Source organism: Zea mays, chromosome 10, assembly GCF_902167145.1.
Source record: "Zea mays cultivar B73 chromosome 10, Zm-B73-REFERENCE-NAM-5.0, whole genome shotgun sequence".
In the NCBI taxonomy this organism is placed as follows: domain Eukaryota; kingdom Viridiplantae; phylum Streptophyta; class Magnoliopsida; order Poales; family Poaceae; genus Zea; species Zea mays.
The window spans coordinates 58,760,882-58,781,515 of NC_050105.1; positions in this window are offsets into that span (position 1 = coordinate 58,760,882).

The window sequence follows — 20,634 nt, forward strand, 5'->3', positions numbered from 1 at the left end:
AGCTAGCCTTTAATTTTTTAACACAATCTATAGATTTGTTGTAGCATCTCTTTTTGGATGAACGAAGCTCTTCAACAGTCACTTCTAGGTGATCTGCCCATTGATCGCTGAGTTCACGCTTTGTTTCTTGAAGTATACGTTCTTCTTTGGCTCTGGCCAGTTGTTTCCGAAGGTCTTCAATTTCGCGTTTCTGAGCTTCAGCTTGACTTTTAAAAGCAGCTTCGTTCTCCTTTATTTTATCTATCAATGAGTATAATATTTTGTCTTTTTCGAGACCTTCGTTCCTCAGTTCAATCACTTCGGAACGAAGGTTGCTCAGGGCTATAGTACATCCTTCGTCCTCAGCATCTTTCTGTGCCCTGAGGGCATTGCTGAGTATCAGGCCCTGCAAACAGGAATATGTCTGTGTCAATAGTTTTAAACAAACGAAAAATTTTTGAACTCAACAAAAAACACGAGAATTCCATTTGTCGCACCTTTAAACTGTTGTAAGCTAGGCTGTCAGCCAGATCGTTCTTTGACAGCACCGAAAGTCCGTCTTCTAAAGTTGGGAATCCGAAGCTTCTGCTCATCTCCCGACAGACAGAAATTTCCTTGCTATCGGGGAGACAATACAAGAAATCTTCTTCTCCACTGCCATTAAATATCAACGCCCCCTTTGGATATTTCAACTTTTGGGCATAGTGCTGGGCCTCTTGTTCTTCTTTTTCTGATAATTTTTTCCCCGAAGCATGACGAAAAATATAATCACGAATTTTGGGGGATGCTTCGGGGGTAACAACACCAGTTTCTTCAAAAGTTGGCTTTGTTATTTTTTCTGCCTCACTTTCCAAAGTTTTTGCGGGCTCTGAGGGCCCAGCTTCGGCTTCAATTTCTTGCTCTGGAGCTGTAGAACCAGAAATTTCAGCTGTTGTTTCAGGAGTAACAGCAGCCTTCTTCGGAGGTGTGCTCGAAGATTTGATCGTTTCCAGTACATCTAGCACATTAGCCATTCTCTTTCTCTTCGGAGTTGCGGCTGGCACTTTTTCATTTTTTGCTGTCCCAATGATTGCTGTAGGACTCAAAACTTCTGATGTTTTGGAGCCCTCAGTTGCTTCTTTTACCTCTTCAATTTTTTCTGTGGACGGCGCTTCGGTTTTCTCTTTTGTTTCTGACAACAAAATGTTTGATTGTTCTGATTCTATCTTTGGTGGCACTTCGGCCGTTTCTGCGATCTCTGGCAACAAGGCTGGCTCGGTTGGTTTTTCAGCTTCGGTGGCCGAAGAAGTTTTTCCGGTAAACTCGGGCACCGAAGCTGGTTCAATATAACGCGGCCGATGCGTAAGAACCTTTAACTTTTTCCTTTTCGGTTCTGGCTCGCTAGGAGCAGCTGCAGCTTCTTCTTTTGCAGAGGTTGTGTTTTTTCTCTTCTGCCTCCGAATGGGATAGCAATAGTCAGGGTAGACAAACCCGATGGCATCAAATACCCGATTCAGTCTCTTCTTTTTTCGGCCTCCGAAGGCTGCTGACATTGCATTATCTTCAGCCTTCGAGTAGGTCCCGAGTAGCTCATCACTTAAATTGTCAATGCTTTTCAACCACTCATCATCTGGCTCAATAAATTTATCTCCAAATTTAAAAGTGTACTTAAATCTGATAAGTCCACCTTCGTCGGCCTCTTTAATGGTTTCTTGTGGCATTTCCCATTTCTCCGCAAGCGGCCACACCCTGAAGGCGATATGCTCTTGTACTAAGTCCCTTGTTCCTATAAAAGAGCAGACAACGCCGAAGGCTCTTTGGCACTCTTCGGCGGCTTCATTCATTTCAACCTTCGGCCTCCGAAGGCCGAAGCTTTGCCAAATAGGTCGCATGATTATACCTTTGATGTCTTCCCGTGCTTTCAGATCATTTTTTACATAAAACCATTCTGTCATCCAGCCGCTAGGCCACCTCTTCCGAAAAGTTGGCACGGGACAGCTTGACCCAGACCGAGAAACAAAACTGTAGCAGCCAAAGTTATTGTGATACTGTTCCTTACCCCAAGGTATTGTCTCGTATGATAATTCGTGCATATTGCAGAAACTTTTTGCATCAGGCTTCAGACCTTGGCTTCGCACGGCCCACACGAAGATGTTCAGCCTTATGATGGCCTCGGGGGTAAGTTGGTGAAGATAGACTTCAAAAATCTTCAGCACTTCCACGACGAAGCTGCTCAAGGGCAATCGCAGCCCAGCCTTCAAAAAGCTTCGGAATACTACGACTTCATTCTCTTCAGGGTGTGGACAAGTCTTCTCCCCTTCGTCGGCCCTCACAACGGACAAATCCCGGAAATACCTTCCTCTCATATTAACAAGATGATTCTCTTTGATAGTTGATTTACCATAAACTGAATGGCTTGGTCGCCAGGGGCGATCTTCGGAGTCTTCGCCACCGCTGTCTACATCATAACTTTCACTGTCACCAGTATCTTTAGACAGTCCTTCCAGAATCTCATTGGTGATTTTTTCTGTGTTGGTCTTCGACATCGCTATAAGAAATCCTAAGTTCTTCTCTTCATCAAGACTCAGCTTCATCTCAGCAGCAGCCTTCTTAGCAGCTTCAGACATCTTCGGAAGCACTAAAAAACTGTTTTCAAATCCGAAGCTTCAAAGCTAAAAGCTTAGCAAAACACAGTGCACAAGAGCTAAAAATTGAGTGAGCGGGAGTGGTTGGCCAGAAAGCGTGCAAAATGAGTTTGCGGTATGGCCGTATATATACGCTCGGTGCGTTGAAAATTGAAAGACCCCACTTGTCATTGAATGTTGCTATTCTAGCAAAGGGAAGGTGTTTTTTCGGACCTTCGGCGTAAAGCCTTCGTCCATATCGCAATCTAAATTTATTATTTCAAACAAATTAATATCGCGAGGGGCTACTGTTGGGGACCTTCGGCGTCCGAAGGTCCTCAAAAACAGGATTTAACAGTATTTCTGTAGTACAATGTGTGAACAGGTACCCTCGGACTAAAGTCGGCATTGCAGTAGACCGGAATAATACGAAGCTTGCTACAGAGCCGAAGGTGTCGAGCAGGGAAGCTTCGGCGTAACAGCAAAGAGTGGAACCGACTTAAAGATGAAAAGGCTATTCAGACCTCGATAGACTACTATAGAGTTATTATCAAATGTAAAGGGCATGAATGTAATTTTATAAGGGCTGTGTCCCGTGTCTATAAATAGGTGAACAGTATCCCCGTACTGTTCACGCTGACTTGGCATTTGCTTTTTGCGTCACGCTTGTACTGTCATTTCCTTCCGATTGAAGGTACACTTATAGCTCAATGATATTTTTGTTTATGTTCAATAATAATAAATGATTGTTCATGTTTTCTCTTACATTCTTTATATTTTATCCTTCGTCATTGTTTGATGAATTTATGAAGGTATGTCCTTCATAACCTTCGTCCACAAGTTGTTATATCCTAGGGGAAATAATGCTTCGGAGGACGAAGGACGTTAACGATTAACATTTTCTATGTTGCCTTGTTCTTAACTCTTAGCACTTGAGAACAAGTCCCCAACAAGACTATAATGCTAAGTGATATACAAGGCACCTATATACTACAGGGCATCGATTTGGTTCATTTGAGAATAAGGAATACATGATACGGTGTTCGCATATACATATACGGTCTGATTGGTTGCCTGCTACTCGGCAACCCTGTTCTGCGCATGCGTTGACCATGCCGCAACCTTTGATTACCTTTGATTGAATGCTTGCATGAGAATGGTGGAGCCTGCATGTATGGGTGTATCATATACCAAACAAACTCTTTTGGTTGTATGCGCAGGAACGTAGAAAAATGGAGTTTGTGGCAGCCAGGCCCGCGCATGCCATGTGCTAGTTGTTCGGGCAACCAATTAGGTTGATAAGGATTGATGTGAGCTAGATCTCATGGAAGAAGGATGTCACACCTCCATAAGAAGGTCGCTGCTGCCACTGAGCTTTATATGGGAGGGGTTATTCGTAAAATTAGCTATTAGCGTTGGATGTTAGATGGATGTACTAGATTTAAAATATACATGCGATCTCCCTTTGAGCACAGGATGCATTCCCTTCTATCAAACACAAAGCTTCAATTACTCATAGTTTAAGGGGCATCCTCTATGTTGCTATAACTAAGCCATGTTGATTCAATAATGTTGTTTACCTTCTTGGGTATGATAACACCAGGTGGATGGGCGACGTGCTTGTAGAAAAATACAGCAAACATGATGCATGGTAAGATGCATGCAACATATATAAGAACTTTTCTTCAAAATAAAACTAAGGTTTTCATTTATACAACATTTCGCATACAACAAGATTTTATAGTTTTCACAGGTGAAATATATCTCTGAGAACTCATAAAAGATAAACAATCGTTGAATCAAGCTATTTTAATATTTATTAGGCATATAAAAGGTATAAACACACTTTATCAATAAATCAAGTTAAATTATTCAAGCAATGTCAAACGTTTTGTGGAGGCAGATATAAGCATAACTAACACTCACGAACAGATTTATTATTTTATAATTGCGAAAACAAGATTTACTTGTCCCTTATGGTTCATGTTGATGATGAGTGATTGTCAACATGGGTAGTACTTTCGTGTAGTCGGTGAACAAACCAGAGTATGAGACTATGTGCTGTGCAACCATGTCTGTCGGTTTATGATATGCAGGTTGTAATACCCTGAATTTAGGGGTATATTATTTTTTCTCTAGTATCTATCAAATTTAGGTGTTACTACTTTTCTCACCTCTATAGATTTCCCTCTCTCTTTTTAATAGAATTATTATAGGTTACTCATGTGAGAGATATGATATTTTCTTTAGAATATTAAAACCTAGAGGAGATATGAATGTTTGCATCATGCTGACCCCAAACTTTGTTTTTGCTTGATGCACATGTTTGAAATATTTGAATTTGAATTGTGGTTTGATTTGATTTGAATTCCATAGAGAAAATAAAAAGAAAAAGAATTAGAAATTCAAAGGAAAAAGGAAAACCCAATTCAGCCCAGCCGGCCTAGCTCGGCCCAGCCCCCCGCGCCTACGCCCTTCCCGACAGGCGGCCGTCGCCTGTCAGCGCCAGCCCAGCCTCGCGCGTCCGCGCCCCCTCCCTCCCTTTGCCCGATGGGGCTGATCTGTCGGCGTCGGTTTCCCTCGCGCGCGCCCCGTTTTCTCTCTGTCCTGCAGGCTCGCCCCGTCAGCACCGAACCGCTCCCCTCGCGCGAATGTACGTGCCTCCGCGCCGTGGGCCAGCCCTGTCAACTCCGCCTTCCCTGCGAACCGCCGCTGGCCAGTGCGCACGCAAGCCGAGAACCCAGGCCATGTCGCCTGCCCACGTGCCCTAGCTTTTTTTTGAGCCCCGCTCGCACCCGCTCTCCCTCCCCTGCCCTAGTTCGCCCACGCTCACCCTCTCTCGCGCTCTACCGCCGCTGCTAGAGCTCACCGGAGTAAGTGCCCGGCGACCAAGGCACCAGGCGTCGCGCCAAGCCTTCCCGAGCGCCGTCCTGAGGTGAGGAACTCGCTTCCATGCTCTGGTTGCCTTAATTCCGCCCTATTGTAGTTAATTTGTGCTCGCTGGAGCCCGACCACGCCAGTTCGACGCGTCCGCGCAGCATCCGGCTGAATTAGCCCCATCCTGAGCCCCTGCTTTGGTTCATAGCGTTCCCTCTCCCTCGTCGGAGCTAGTCCGGGCTTTAGCATGCCCGATTTCTCCTCTCCGCGGCCAGGATTCCTCGTCGGAGTTACCCCGACGACCCGCACGAAGCACTCCCCGCGTCGTTTCCTCATTCCCGGTCCGGTTCTCACGGCCGGAGCCCCGCCAGTGAGTTCGTCGGGCCCTCCTCGCTGGTACTAGCCAACTCCAGCGACCTCAGATCCCTTCGAGCCCGCACCCACCCCGTCTCTGGTGACTTCGCCGCCGTGGACAAGAACAGTGCCGCCCGAAGCCGTTAACCCCTGTGCCCCAGATCTTGGTAACCCATCCCTGATCCAGCGGTCCAGATCTCTGGATACCGCTTCGCGTGAGAGCACCCTACCGCTGGGTCCCACATGTTGGTTGTCTGAGCCCCCAGGCGCTGGGCCCGACCGGTCAGCCCGCTTTCCCCCCAGTCGCTGACCTCCCTAGCCCACATGTCAGCGCTTGCCCGCGCGCGCGCTCACGCTCATATCTGATCTCCGCCGTCGATCTGTGATCGGATGGCTAAGGATGCCTCATACCCCTTCGCTTGGTTATTTTGTGAAGAGCCCCTCGGTTTCCTAAAAATATAACCCACAGTCTTGTTTTTTGCGCTCAGGCCCCTAGTTTCTTGCAGAGAAGCCTCTAGTCTTTATTTTAATCACAGAATTGGGTCTAATTTAGTGTTTTTTAATTCTAAAACTTATGAATTTCATATCTTTTGCATATGAACTCCAAATTGGGTGGTTCAAATTGCAAAATGTTCATAAAAATTATTCCTGGTCTGTTTAAATTATAATGTTTCATTGTTTGCATGTCTTAATTTTATGACTAGACAATAGGTTAATTTAAAGTCATGGATTATTTATTAAAAGGAAAATAAAAAGGAAACACTAATGAATTCGACAGGTTGAGTCTCGGATTTCTAAATAGCACCAAAGGAGTGATAGTTGAGCTAGAACCCACTCTAGAACAAGATATCAAGGATGGACAGAAAAATGATGAGAAGATCAATGAAATTCGGTAGCTGATCTTAGATGGGAAAGGCAAAGACTTCCGGGAAGACGCGGAAGGCGTAGTATGGTTCAAAGATAGGTTGTGCGTTGCCGACATCAAATCGATTCAGGAGTTGATTCCCAAGGAAGCCCATGAGATAGCTTATTCCATACACCCTGGCAGCGAGAAGATGTACCAAGACATGGAGAAAAGATTCTGGTGGTACAGAATGAAAAGGGAGATCGCAGAGTATGTGGCCATATGCGACAGTTATTAGAGAATTAAAGCAGAGCATCAAAGGCCTGTAGGTTTGTTGCAACCATTGCAGATTCCTCAATGGAAGTGGGATGAGATTGGGATGGACTTTATAGTCGGTTTGCCTTGCACTCGAGCCGGCTATGACTCCATCTGGGTAGTAGTAGACCGCTTGACAATGCTGGCTCATTTCATACCAGTCAAGGCCAGCTACAATAGTGTCGTGTTGGCATAATTATATATGTCCCGGATTGTATGCTTGCATGGTGTTTTGAAGAAGATAGTGTCCGACCGGGGAACCCAATTCACTTCTCATTTTTGGCAGCAGTTGCATGAAGCCTTGGGCACACACTTGAAGTTCAGTTCAGCTTATCACCCTCAAACAGACGGTCAGACTGAAAGAACCAACCAGATCCTAGAAGACATGTTGAGAGCCTGTGCTTGCAGGATAAGTCAGGTTGAGACAAGAGGCCACCTTATGCAGAATTCTCTTACAACAACAGCTACTAGGCCAGTTTGAAGATGTCACCGTTCTAAGCACTCTATGAGAGGAATTGTCGAACTTCGTTGCACTGGGACCAGCCCGGCAAAAGGCAGATGTTCGGTCGAGACATTTTGCTTGAAACTGAAGAGAATATAAGAATGGTTCGAGAGAATCTGAAGACAACGCAGTCCAGATATCGAAGCTATGCTGGCACCAGAAGAAGAGAGCTGAGTTTCAAAGTGGGAGATTATGTTTACCTGAAGGTGTCATCGATCAGAGGGGTCAGAAGGTTCGGAGTCAAGGGCAAGCTAGCACCTCGATACATCAGGTCGTACCAGATCCAGGCAAGACGTGGAGAAGTGGCATATCAGCTCAGCCTACTAGAATGCCTATCGGCTATGCATGATGTGTTCCACGTGTCCCTGCTGAAGAAGTGTTTGCGAGTACCAGAAGAGCAATTGCCAACCGAGGATCTCGATGTTCAAGAAGACCTAACATACATCGAGAAGCCAACTCAGATTCTAGAGACAGCAGACTGGGTCACTCGAAGAAGCACCATCAGAATGTGTAAAGTCAAGTGGGGCCATCATTCACAAGAAAAAGCAACTTGGGGAAAGAGAAGATGTTCTGAAAGCCAAATATCCTGAACTCTTTGCTAGCTAACCCTGAATCTCGAGGGCGAGATTATTTTTAAGGGGGATAGGTTTGTAACACCCTAAATTTGGGGTATAAAATTTCTTCTCTAATATCTATCAAATTCTGGTGTTACTCCTTTTCTCACCTCTATAGATTTCCCTCTCTTTTTTTAATAGAATTATGGGTTACTCATGTGAGACATGTGCTATTTTCTTTAGAATATTAAAACCTAGGAGAGATATGAATGTTTGCATCATGCTGAGACCAAACTTTGTTTTTGGATGATGCACATGTTTGAAATATTTGAATTTGAATTGTGGTTTGATTTGATTTGAATTCCATAGAGAAAATAAAAAGAAAATAAATTAGAAATTCAAAGGAAAAAGGAAACCCTAATTCAGCCCAGTCGGCCTAGCCCCGCGCGCCAGCGCCCACCCTGACAAGCGGCCCCTGCCTGTCAGCGCCAGCCCAGCCTCACGCGCCCGCGCCCCCTCCCTCCCTCTGTTCGGTGGGGCCGATCTATCGGCACCGGTTTCCCTCACGTGTGTGCCCTATTCTCTCTTTATCCTGTGGGCCTGCCCCGTCAGCACCGAACCGCTCCCCTCAAGCGCATGCCCGTGCCTTTGCACCATGGGCCAGCCCTGTCAGCTCCGCCTTCCCCGCAAACTGTCGCTAACCAGCGTGCACGCACGCCGAGAACCCAGGTCACGCCGCCTACCCACGTGCCCCAGCTCCTTTTGAGCTCCGTTTGCACATGCTCTACCTCCTCTGCACCAGTTCGCCCACACTCACCCTCTCTCTTGCTCTGCCGCCTCCGCCAGAGCTCATCAGAGTAAGTGCCCACGGTGTCGGCCGTCCAGGGCACCAAGCGTCGCGCCAAGCCTTTTCGAGTTGCGGAGCTTGCTCTCGTGCTCTGGTTGCCTTAATTCCGCCCTGCCGTAGTTAATTTGTGCTCGCCGGATCTCAGCCGCACCAGTTTGTCACGCCTGCGCGGCGTCCGACCGAATTAGCCCTGTCCCAAGCCTCTTCTTTGGTTCGTAGCATTCCCCCTCTTTCGCCGGAGCTAATCCAGGCTTTGCGCGCCCAATTTCCCCTCCCCGCGACCGGGATTCCTCGTCGGAGTTAACCCGACCCACCCGGAGCACTCCCTCCGCTGTTTCCTCATCCCCAGTCCGGTTCTCGTGGCCTGAGTCCCGCTAGTGAGTTCGCCAGGCCCTCCTCACCGACACCGGCCAACTTCGGTGACCTCAGATCCCCTAGAGCCCGCAACCGCCCCGTCTCCTGCGACTTCGTCGCCACGGACAAGAACAGCACCGCTCGAAGTTGTTAACCCCTGTGCGCCAGATCTTGGCCGCTCGTCCCTAATCAAGCAGTCTAGATCTATGGATACCGCTTCACGTGAGAGCACCCTGCCACTTGGTCCCACCTGTCGGTTGCCTCAGCCCCCTGGCGCTGAGCCAACCGGTCAGCCCGCTTTCCCCCAGTCACTGCCTCCTTGGCCCACGTGTCAGCGCACGCCCCCCCCCCCCCCCCCCCCCCCCCCCCCCGCGCTCACGTTAGAATTTGATCTCGGTTGTCGATTTGTGATTGGATGGCTGACGCCCCATACCCATTCGCTTGGTTATTTTGTTAAAGAGCCCCTCAGTTTCCTGAAAATATAACCCGCAGTCCCGTTTCTTGCAGAGAAGCCCCTGGTCTTTACTTTAATCATGTAATTGGGTCTAATTTAGTGTTTTTGAATTCTAAAACTGGTGAATTTCATATCTTTTGCATATGAACTCCAAATTGGGGGGCTCAAATTGCAAAATGTTCATAAAATTGCATGTCTTAATTTTAATACTAGACAATAGGTTAATTAAAGTGATGGATTATTTATTAAAAGGAAAATAAAAAGGAAACACTAATAAAAAGTTAAGTGGTTAACTTTGTGAAATTAATCTCATGTAATATATGATCCCAACCCTCGAATAACTTTGGTAATTCATTAAGATAGCTATTGTTAAGTTATGTAATCCACTCAGATAGGTAGTACTTAGAGAACCACAAACCTCTAGGTGTATTAATCTACCATAGAACCTAGATTTCACTTTTGTGATTATACTTTTCTATTGAACTTGTGTTCACTCTGTTGCATATGTTTGGTATACTGTTCTTTTATCATTTCCCAAATGTGTTGTGTTGGGGACTTGTTCTCAAATGCTATGAATTAAGAACAAGGCAACATAAAATGTTAAATATTAATGCCCTTCGTCCACTGAAGCATTACCTCCCCAAGGATTTAATGAACTTCGGACGAAGGCCATGAGCAAAATATCACGAAGGTCGTACCTTCATGATTAGAGTCATAAAATAATGTAAGATGAAATATATAAAAAAATATAAAACATGAGGGAATGATGTATCAAAAACACATAAACTTATTCACATATTTTATTATACAAACCTAAATATTAAAACATAATATTTAGGTACATTTATACCTTCGTCTTGGCAGAAAGCAGTAATCCAAGCGTAATGTGCCAGCGATTACAAGATTGCGTTAACAGTATAGGGGTACTGTTCACCTATTTATAGGCACAGGGCGTAGCCTGTGTATAATTACATTTATGCCCTTTACAATCGACTACAATAATGACACAGAATACCATGGGTCTTTAGGTCATTTCATCTTTAAGTCGGTTCACCCCTTCGTCTTGAGACATGTCACTGTGCCGAAGCTTTATAGGCGATAGCTTCGGCACTGCTTTTGAGAGGATCTGCCGAAGGTGTTTCTTTCTTTAGGATCTTCGGCTACGAAGCATACCCCCAACAGTAGCCCCTTCGCGGTGCTAGATCGTTTTTCGTAACGAGCTTGATCCGTGAAAAAATCTTATAGGCTTCGGGATGCCGAAGATCTGAAAAACACCTTCCCTGAGCTCGTTGGCAAGAAACGATTAAAATAATTCGTGTGCGAGGTGGCCCCGTCTTGCAGCAGTTATGCGTGCCCTGACGATTCACCTTCTCGGACTCTGTGGCCCAGCGCTCAGTGAGTGCGGGTGGCTGTTTGTCCGGTGCGTAAGACCTTGACGATTCACCTTTCCACCCGCGGCACTATATAAACAGACGGGTAGGTGTAAAGTTACCATAGCATTCATTGCTATTGCGCTGTTTTGCTGCCAAAATATTGACCAAAGCTGAAACTTGATTACTGCATCCTCATCCGAAGCTATTTGTTTTGCTCAAGCTTCATAACAAGAAAGAGCTTCGGCAAAGTTAAAAAAATTCAACTTCATTCAAAAAACAAGAAATTCAATCATTAGATGGCCAGAGTACGCTCAACGGCTAGGGTTACTCGCGACGGAGAGGAAGCCGAAGGTGCCAAAACTGCTCCAATCTCTGAAGTGACGAAGCGTTCAGGGATGGTAGTATCGGAGGATGCACCTGCCGCTGAAGCTGAGCAGGTTGATGCCGAGGAAATTGAGTCTGAAGATGATTACAGCGCAGTGCCAACTAAACCCAGCCACCTGGAGTTTGGGAAATCCACCATTTCTGAAGGTGATATGCCTAAGCTGATGAATTTGGGCTATTTCAGTGAAGCGAAGAAGGAGCTAGTTCGTTTCGGCGGAGAGGAAATTACTTCGAAGCCGTGAAAGGATGAAGTAGTGGTCTTCAAAAGCTTCTTTAAAGCTGGATTAAGATTTCCTTTAAATAGGATGATTGTTGATGTCTTGAAGAAGTTTGGGATCTATCTGCATCAGCTAACTCCTAACGCTATCGTTAGGCTTAGCGTTTATATCTGGGCTTCTACCGACGGAGAGGAAGCCAAGGGGTGGAACCATTTGCCGAAGGCTTCTGCCGAGTGCACGAGCTTCATTATCAGACAAAAGCTAGAGGAGATGGGCTTCATGAAAACTTTGGCTGCTATAGTTTTGCCTATCGCAAGAATACAAATTTTCCAGTGATCAGCTATCGAAGCAAGTGGCCAGCTGGCTGGAAGTCTAAATGGTTTTACGTCAAAGTTGACGAAGAAAAGGAGAAGCTGGTCCAAAGTCCACTAGAACTAATCTTCGAAGAGACCAGACCCCAATGCAACATGACACTAGGGAGTCCAAGCCAAATTGCCCTGGCTGAATTTCAAGTTATTGTGGAGCATATCGGCACTAGGGACTTAGTGCAAGAATTCTTGGCTTTCAGAGTGTTCCCAACTTTGAAAGAGTGGGACATGCCGAAGCTTAAGGGAGAAAAGAAGAAGGGGGAACTTATTCGGTTGCCCTATCATTATAAATTCAAGAAACATTTCAAAGTGCCTTGCCAAGAGTGGCTGGACACGATTGAAGTAATGTGCAACGAAATTCTTGGCAATTACTCTAAAAAAGAAGATCAACTAATGACTGCAGCCTTCGGCACCCGTCTGAAGCGAAGGTTAAACCGAGTAATGGATGCTCTGGACTTCGAGTATCCCGACTACGAGCGGCTAGACAAGGATGCCGAAGGGCAGAAAAGAAAGAGAGTGGCTGGTGCTCTAAACAAAGAAGCTACTAAATCGATGAAAGACGATGAAGAACAATTGAAAAAGAAAAAGCTGAAGCCTGAGCTGAAAATAGATGCTTCGAAGAAGAGAAAAGCTACAGCTCCGAAGCAGAAGACAATTGATGTAGAAGAAGAAACTGCTGCAACACCCTCTGCCACCGACGTGGAGGAAATCTTAAAGGTAATGACTGAATCTTTGCCTAACAAGCTAAGTCCACTGGGGCCACATCTGACGAAGCTTTTTCAGAAGGAAAAGGAGCCCTCGAAAACGAAGAAGGCAGCTAGGCCGAAAAACAAAGAATCATTACAGTGACAGAAGTCATTGAAGGGACACCACCACAAGCTTCAGCTCCGAAGGCACCAGCTGTTGAGAGCACAACAACTACCGAAGCTGTACCTTCGGAAGCTACAGCCGCCGAAGCTGCCACAGCCGAAGATATTCATTTAGAAAGCACAATTGCTAATATTGATAAGATACTGCTAGACATGGCCGCAGAAGAAGCTGCTGCAACCACCGAAGAAACTATGGCCCCAGAGCCGGAGAAGGAGAAGGAAATAGCCGAGGACACTTCGGAAGAAGAAATTTTCAACTTTCAAAACTTAGTTGGACAAGAGCTGACGAAGACTGAAAAAGAAGAGCTAAAAGAATATGCCATATATTGCGGATATCAGCCGGGGGCACTACCCTTCGTTGGCGTCGACGACAAAAAGTTGGGTTGTATCCGGGATCAGACCGGAGCAAAGGTTATTGGTACTCTATCAAAGAGTATTGGTTTCCCGAAGCTCGAGACAGACATTAGCCGCTACCGACGACAGCACATCGTCGGTAGTTTATTCTATTCCAATTTCAAGGTAAACAACTTTTTCTTTAAGTTTTATTGTTTTTAACAACGAAGATGTTTTCTAACGAAGATTGTTTGTGCACAGAGTATGCTGTTGAGTAAAGCTTTGAAAATGCAGCAAGATTTTGAAGATAAAAAACACGAAGTTATAATTGAGTGTTTAGAAAGCAAAATAAAAGACCAATCAGCTGCTCTTGAAAAGAAGGACTTCGAGCTTCAGACAAACAAAGGCTTATTGGCAGAAGCTGAAGCTAAAATTGCAGAATTAAATACAGAGCTTCTCTCCAAGTCAGAAAGCTTTGAGCAAGAAAAACAGAAGCTTAATGCAAAATTTGAGGCCGAGTTCCAGAAAAGTTCAGATTTGCAAAAATCAATGACAGGGCTTCAAAACAAATGTCTGGAGTTCAGTAATCGATGTATACAACGGCTAAAGCAGGTCTTCAATTCGGTTGGAGCCAGCTGCGAAAAATTTAACCCTTCGACTGAAGACCTGCCGGGGGGCCTTGGAGCATATCGAGGGTGAAATTGATGACCTTGATGAAATTATAGCTGGACATGGTGACTTCTGTGCCCTGGTAGCTTCTCGGGGCACAGCTGTCGCCTTCCTAAAATCTGGTTGCGAACATGGAAAAGTTGTTAATAGACCCAATTTCAGTTTATTACCAGCAGATCTGGTTAATATTCCCAACCTTGCCCGAAGCATAGCAAATAGATTTATAAAACTAGTATGGACAAAAGGTGGATGAAGCATAGCTCGTGATGAAGCTCGAAGTTATCTTAAGTCGGTAACAAAATCATACCTTATGCTTACCTCTTCCTTCAAACTTGAATTTTCCTTACAATACTTTAATATGTACAGGATGACGAAACCGACGAAGCTGAAGAGTAAGAAGCTGAAGCTGAAGTCGAAGCTCAATGGATACTAATGAAGCTTGAATAGATAACTGTAGAAAAAACTCTAAGAACTTTTGTAATAACCTTTGTAAAGAATAATGCAATTAAATTTTACTCTGTGAACTTTGTCCATACCTTGTAATATATTCTTACCTTTCCATCAATGTATAAAGTGCTTCGATGTGAACGAAACTAGCATTTTTTAGCCGAAGGCGAAAAACACCTTCCCTTCTTTTCGTACACAGTGAAGCATAAAAACTGCTTCTTTTTCTTTTTGCCAAAGCCTTGTCTTTAGAGCTGAAGCAACCGCCTGTGTTATGATGATGATGATCCTATGTATGTCTAAATGAATGTTTATGAATGCAAATGTATGATGTAATGTGTCGTGCAAATGAATGTCCAAACACACGCATACGAAGCCACAACCATAGTCTTCAGTCTCTTTGCCGTTTATTTTTTGGCTTCACCACTTATTTTTCGGTGTATCAGCGCTGACTTTTCGCTGTAAGTTCTGCATTCCCTTAGGAACATCTTTTGAACTTCTTCGCCTTCTATTTCGGCGGTATCGCGTTGACTTTTCGCGCTTCGCCTTATATTTCTACGGAATCAGCATTGACTTTTCGCTGTAAGCTCTGCATTCCCTTAGGAACGACTTTTGAGCATAAAACTTACACTGTGCTCCCTTAGGAACGACTTTTTGTAGCTTCGTCGTGCTCTGCATCCCCTTAGGGACGTCTTTCGAGCTTCTCCCTGTTTTTTCTTTTCTCTTTGCACTCGATGGTGCATGCTCAGCTTTTACATTTACATTTTTGGGGGATATTGCTCTTGTAGAGCTGAAATAAGAAAAAGAGAAATTGCATGCTATGGCCCCATTAAAAACCTTTCTCCCCCTTTAGAAAGGAAAATGGTGCCATAGGAAAAAAACAAAAAGATTACAGCAAGCTATACATAATATCGCCAAAGCTCATCCGCATTCCAAGATCTAGGAATGTCGTTGTCGTCCATATCCTTCAATCTGTAAGAACTGGGTCTTGACGAAGATACTACCAGAAAAGGTCCTTCCCACTTCAACTGTAGTTTGCCTACTGTTTCTGGGTTGGCAACTCTCCAAAGTACCAAGTGCCCTGGCTTGATGTTTTTTAACCGAACTTTTCTGTCACGCCATTTTATTGTTTCGGCTTGATATTTATTGATGTTCTCCACAGCCTGAAGCCTGATCCCTTCTATAACATCTTTTGCCACAGAATAATCAGCTTCGCCCTCTATCGAAGCCACTGTTCTTATTGATCCTGCTTTAGCTTCTTCTAGGGTTATTGCTTCGTCACCAAACAGTAATTTGAATGGTGTAAAGCCTGTTGACATTGATATTATTGTGTTGTGGCTCCACACCACTTTGATCAATTCATCTGGCCACTTTCCTCTGGGCTGATTGAAGATTAACTTCATTATTCCCGTCATTATAATGCCATTAGCTCTTTCAACAAGTCTATTTGACTCCGGATGTCTGACCGATGCAAAATGAATCTTCGTGCCAATTTGTTCACAAAAATCTTTGAAAGCTTCAGCATCGAACTATGTTCTGTTGTCCATAGTAATAGCCTTCGGCACTCCGAAGTGACAAACAATATTTTGCCAGAAAAATTTTTGGACGGTGACCGAAGTTATTGTGGCTAAGGGCTTGGCCTCAATCCACTTGGAAAAATATTCTACCGCCACCACAACATATTTTAGATTTCCTTGTGCTGGTGGAAGTGGGCCTAGTAAATCGAGACCCCACCTCTGCAACGGCCAAGTGGGCTGTATTAACTGAGTTAAAGATGAAGGTTGTTTCCGATCTCTTGCACATTTTTGACAGCCTTCACATTTTTGGACTAATTCTGCTGCATTCGAAGCTGCCTTTGGCCAATAAAATCCTTGACGAAAAACTTTTCCCAGCAAGGGCCTAGATCCGATATGAGATCCACACAGACCTACGTGTATCTCTTTCATTAATTCCATACCTTCGGTTCTTGATAAACATTTGAGGAGTGGTGAACAAACTCCATGTTTATATAATTCCCCTTCTATTATGACATATGGTCTTGTTCTTGCCTCCATTCTCTTGTTATAAGCTTCGTCACTTGAAAGACAATTGCCTTGAAGGAAAGATATTATTTCAGTTCTCCAGTCTTCACTGTGCACTGGAGAAATAGTAAGTACTGCTCTCTCCATGAGCTCAACCGAAGGTGCTTTTATTGATTCAAAAAATACTTCGGAGGGTAGGGGGAGCCCCTGAGCCGCTGATTTGGCTAGCAAATCCGCATGCTCATTTTCACCTCTTGGAATATTTTTGACGAAAAACCCTTCGAAGGAAGCTTCCAACCTTCGGACTGCATCCAGATATTTTTCAAGCTTCGGATCTCGTGCCCTGCTGCTCTTATCCACATGGCCAGCAATAACTTGAGAATCAGTCTTTAGGATGGCCCTTCTTATTCCCATTGCCCTTAGTTTTCGAAGCCCCAATAGAAGTGCTTCGTACTCAGCAATATTATTTGTGCAACTAAAATCCAGTTTGACTGCAAAACAAGTTTTGACTTTTGAAGGTGCTACTAGGACCGCGGCTGCTCCTGCATCGAAGGTTCCCCAAGAACCATCACAGAACACCGTCCAAGCTTCGGTATCCTTGTTTGTCCCTTCTTTGTGAGCCCCTGGCGTCCAGTCAGCGATGAAGTCTGCTAGCGCCTGGGATTGAATTGAAGATCTGTGCACATAGTCAATGGTAAATTCATTGAGCTCCGCGGCCCACTTTCCAACCCTTCCAGTAGCTTCTCTGTTCCTCATAATATCCTTCAGAGGTTGTGACGAGGGAACAATTATATGGTAAGCTTGGAAATAATGCTGAAGCTTCCTGGAGGCCATTAATACAGCATACAACACTTTCTCCAATTCTGTGTAATTTTTCTTTGATAAGCTTAACACTTCGGAGACAAAATATATTGGGACTTGCTTTTTATTTTGTCCTTCAAGCTTCTCCTGTACAAGTGCCGCACTTACTGCAGAGTGCGAAGCTGCCACATACAATAGCAGAGGAGCCCCTGGCGTGGGTGGAGTTAGCGTCGTTAGGTCTATCAGGTATTGCTTCAGCTCTTCGAAGGCTTTCTGCTGAGCTGATCCCCATTGAAAGACTTCGGCCGACTTCAGCACTTCAAAGAATGGTAAATTTCTCTCTGCTGATCTAGATATGAATCGATTCAAAGATGCCAATCTTCCTGTCAGCCGTTGAGCCCCCTTCTTTGTGCTTGGCGGCTCCATCCGAAGGATAGCTTCGATTTTGTTTGAATTAGCTTCGATCCCTTTTGTTGAAACTAGACAACCAAGGAATTTTCCCTTCTTTACTCCGAAGACACATTTTTCTGGATTCAACTTCAGGCCAGCTTGCCTAAAATTAGCAAATGTTTCTTGCAGATCAGCAATGTGATTTTCCTGCTTCGTGCTTTTTACTATGATATCATCAACATATGTTAGCACATTTCTGCCTATCTGAGAATGAAGGACTTTGGCTGTCATTCTACTGAAGCTTCCTCCAGCATTCTTGAGCCCCTCAGGCATTCGAAGATAACAATATGTACTACTCGGGGTTATGAAGCTGGTTTTTGGCTCATCTTCTTTCTTCATCCAGATTTGATGGTAGCCTGAATAACAATCTAGTAGACTCATGAGCTCTGACGAAGCTGTTGCATCTACTAGAGAATCTATTCTTGGTAATGGGAACTCATCCTTTGGACAAGCCTTGTTGAGATCAGTAAAATCAATGCACATTCTCCATTTACTATTGGTCTTCTTTACCATAACAGTGTTGGCTAGCCATTCTGGGTATTTTACTTCTCTGATGACTCCAGCACTAAGAAGCCTTTTCACTTCATTCCGAGCACCTTCGGCTTTGTCATCATACATTTTCCGAAGCCTCTGCTTTCTGGGTCTGAAGGATGGATCGACATTGAGCGAGTGTTCAATGACATCCCTGTTGACACCACAAAGATCGTTGGCTGACCATGCAAAGACATCTTTGTTGTTGAACAGAAACCTTGTTAGAGTTTTCTCCTGTTCCTCAGACAATTGAGATCCCAACAATACCTTCTGCTCTGCTATATCTTCACATAAGGGCATGGGCTTTGGCTGATCGGCCGAAGCAGCCTTCTCCCTTCTGTACTTGTACTGCTCACAAGCTTCGGCTCCATCTATATTATGGATTGCTTTTGAATCTGTCCAGTTTCCTTCAGCCTTTCTGGTAGCTTTCTGACTTCCATGAATAGCAATAGGTCCTTGATCCGAAGGTATCTTCATGCATAGATATACTGGATGAAGAATTGCTTCAAAATCATTGAGTGTCCCACGACCAACGATTGCATTGTGGGGGTACTCCATGTCGATAATATCAAACACAACTTGCTCAGTCCTTGTATTGTTGACAAATCCGAAGGTCACTAGCATCATGATCTTGTCGAGCACTACAATTTGCCTTCCTCCGAAGCCACAAAGAGGGTGTGTAGCATCATGAATCTTATCCTCTGGCTCTTGCATCTGTCTGGCCTTAACAAATATAATATCCGCTGCACTACCTGTATCAACCAGAACATTATGGACCAGAAATCCTTTGATAACGCAAGAAATGACCATAGCATCATTGTGAGGGTAATCCTTGAGCTAAAGGTCCTCCTGGGAGAAGGTAATTGGGATGTGAGACCATCTCGACTTGATGAAGGGTCCCTGCACCCCGACATGATGTACCCTTCTCTGAGCCTCCTTCTTCTGCTTCTTGTTGGCCGGCTCTGAGCATGAACCACCTTTTATCGGGAGTACCAGCTTCGTAGCCGAAGCAGCTCTAGCTTGGTTGTTGAATGAAGCCATCAACTCAAAAAAGTGGGAGTGAGTTCACCGGAGGTGGGTGCCAATGTTGGGGACTTGTTCTCAAATGCTATGAATTAAGAACAAGGCAACATAAAATGTTAAATATTAATGCCCTTCGTCCACTGAAGCATTATCTCCCCAAGGATTTAATGAACTTCGGACGAAGGCCATGAGCAAAATATCATGAAGGTCATACCTTCGTGATTAGAGTCATAAAATAATGTAAGATGAAATATATAAAAAATATAAAACATGAGGGAATGATGTATCAAAAACACATAAACTTATCACATATTTTATTATACAAACCTAAATATTAAAACATAATATTTAGGTACATTTATACCTTCGTCTTGGCAGAAAGCAGTAATCCAAGCGTAATGTGCCAGCGATTACAAGATTGCATGAACAGTACAGGGGTATTGTTCACCTATTTATAGGCACAGGGTGCAGCCTGTGTATAATTACATTTATGCCCTTTACAATCGACTACAATAATGACACAGAATACCATGGGTCTTTAGGTCATTTCATCTTTAAGTCGGTTCACCCCTTCGTCTTGAGACATGTCACTGTGCCGAAGCTTTATAGGCAATAGCTTCGGCACTGCTTTTGAGAGGATCTGCCGAAGGTGTTTCTTTCTTTAGGATCTTCGGCTACGAAGCATACCCCCAACATGTTGAATGAATGATTTCTTTGCGTAGACAACGAGCAGTCCGAGGTTTTCGAGTGTGTTGCAGGAGACTTCCCTGAGCAACAACCTGGTGAAGGCAAGTGTCCTCTAACCCATTATGTTCTATTTACTTCATAATTCAATGTCCCGCATACCATGATCAACCTAAGGATTGACTAGCTTTCTATTTACTTTGCCCTTGATTACCTTTTGGATTACTATGGTTAGTTTCATGATATTGCTCTACTTTAATCAATGAACATGATGAGAACATTTATGATACGATGATGCTATCTTGATTATGATGATGATCTTGTGATACTTTAGGGGACTTAGGCTGTTTCCTGAGTACCTCTTCTTAAGGACGTATTCGCTGGATGACCACCCGGAAAATAGTACAACCATGATGGTGGAATGGGACACCCTTAGCTGATTAACTGGATGAACTTGCGAGTGTAGTTGGCTTTGCCGTCGTGCCGTCAATGGGGGCTGGGGCATAGTGCTTGCTCTGCTAAGGGTGGGTGCTGAGGTTCATTCGATTTGGTTTTTTAGTCACCCACCTTAGGGAGGAGTACTGTGTTTGTACGACTAGCGAAACCTAACAAGCAACTATACACCAGGGAAATCTTTGTAAAGGCTACATAGTGAAACCTTGCTGACTCACCTTGATAGTGTTTAAGGGTTTGATTGACCCGAGGCAAAAAGGGGTCACGACTCGTGGGTAAAGTGTGCAACCTCTCCAGAGTGTTAGAAATTGGTATATCAGCCGTGCTCGC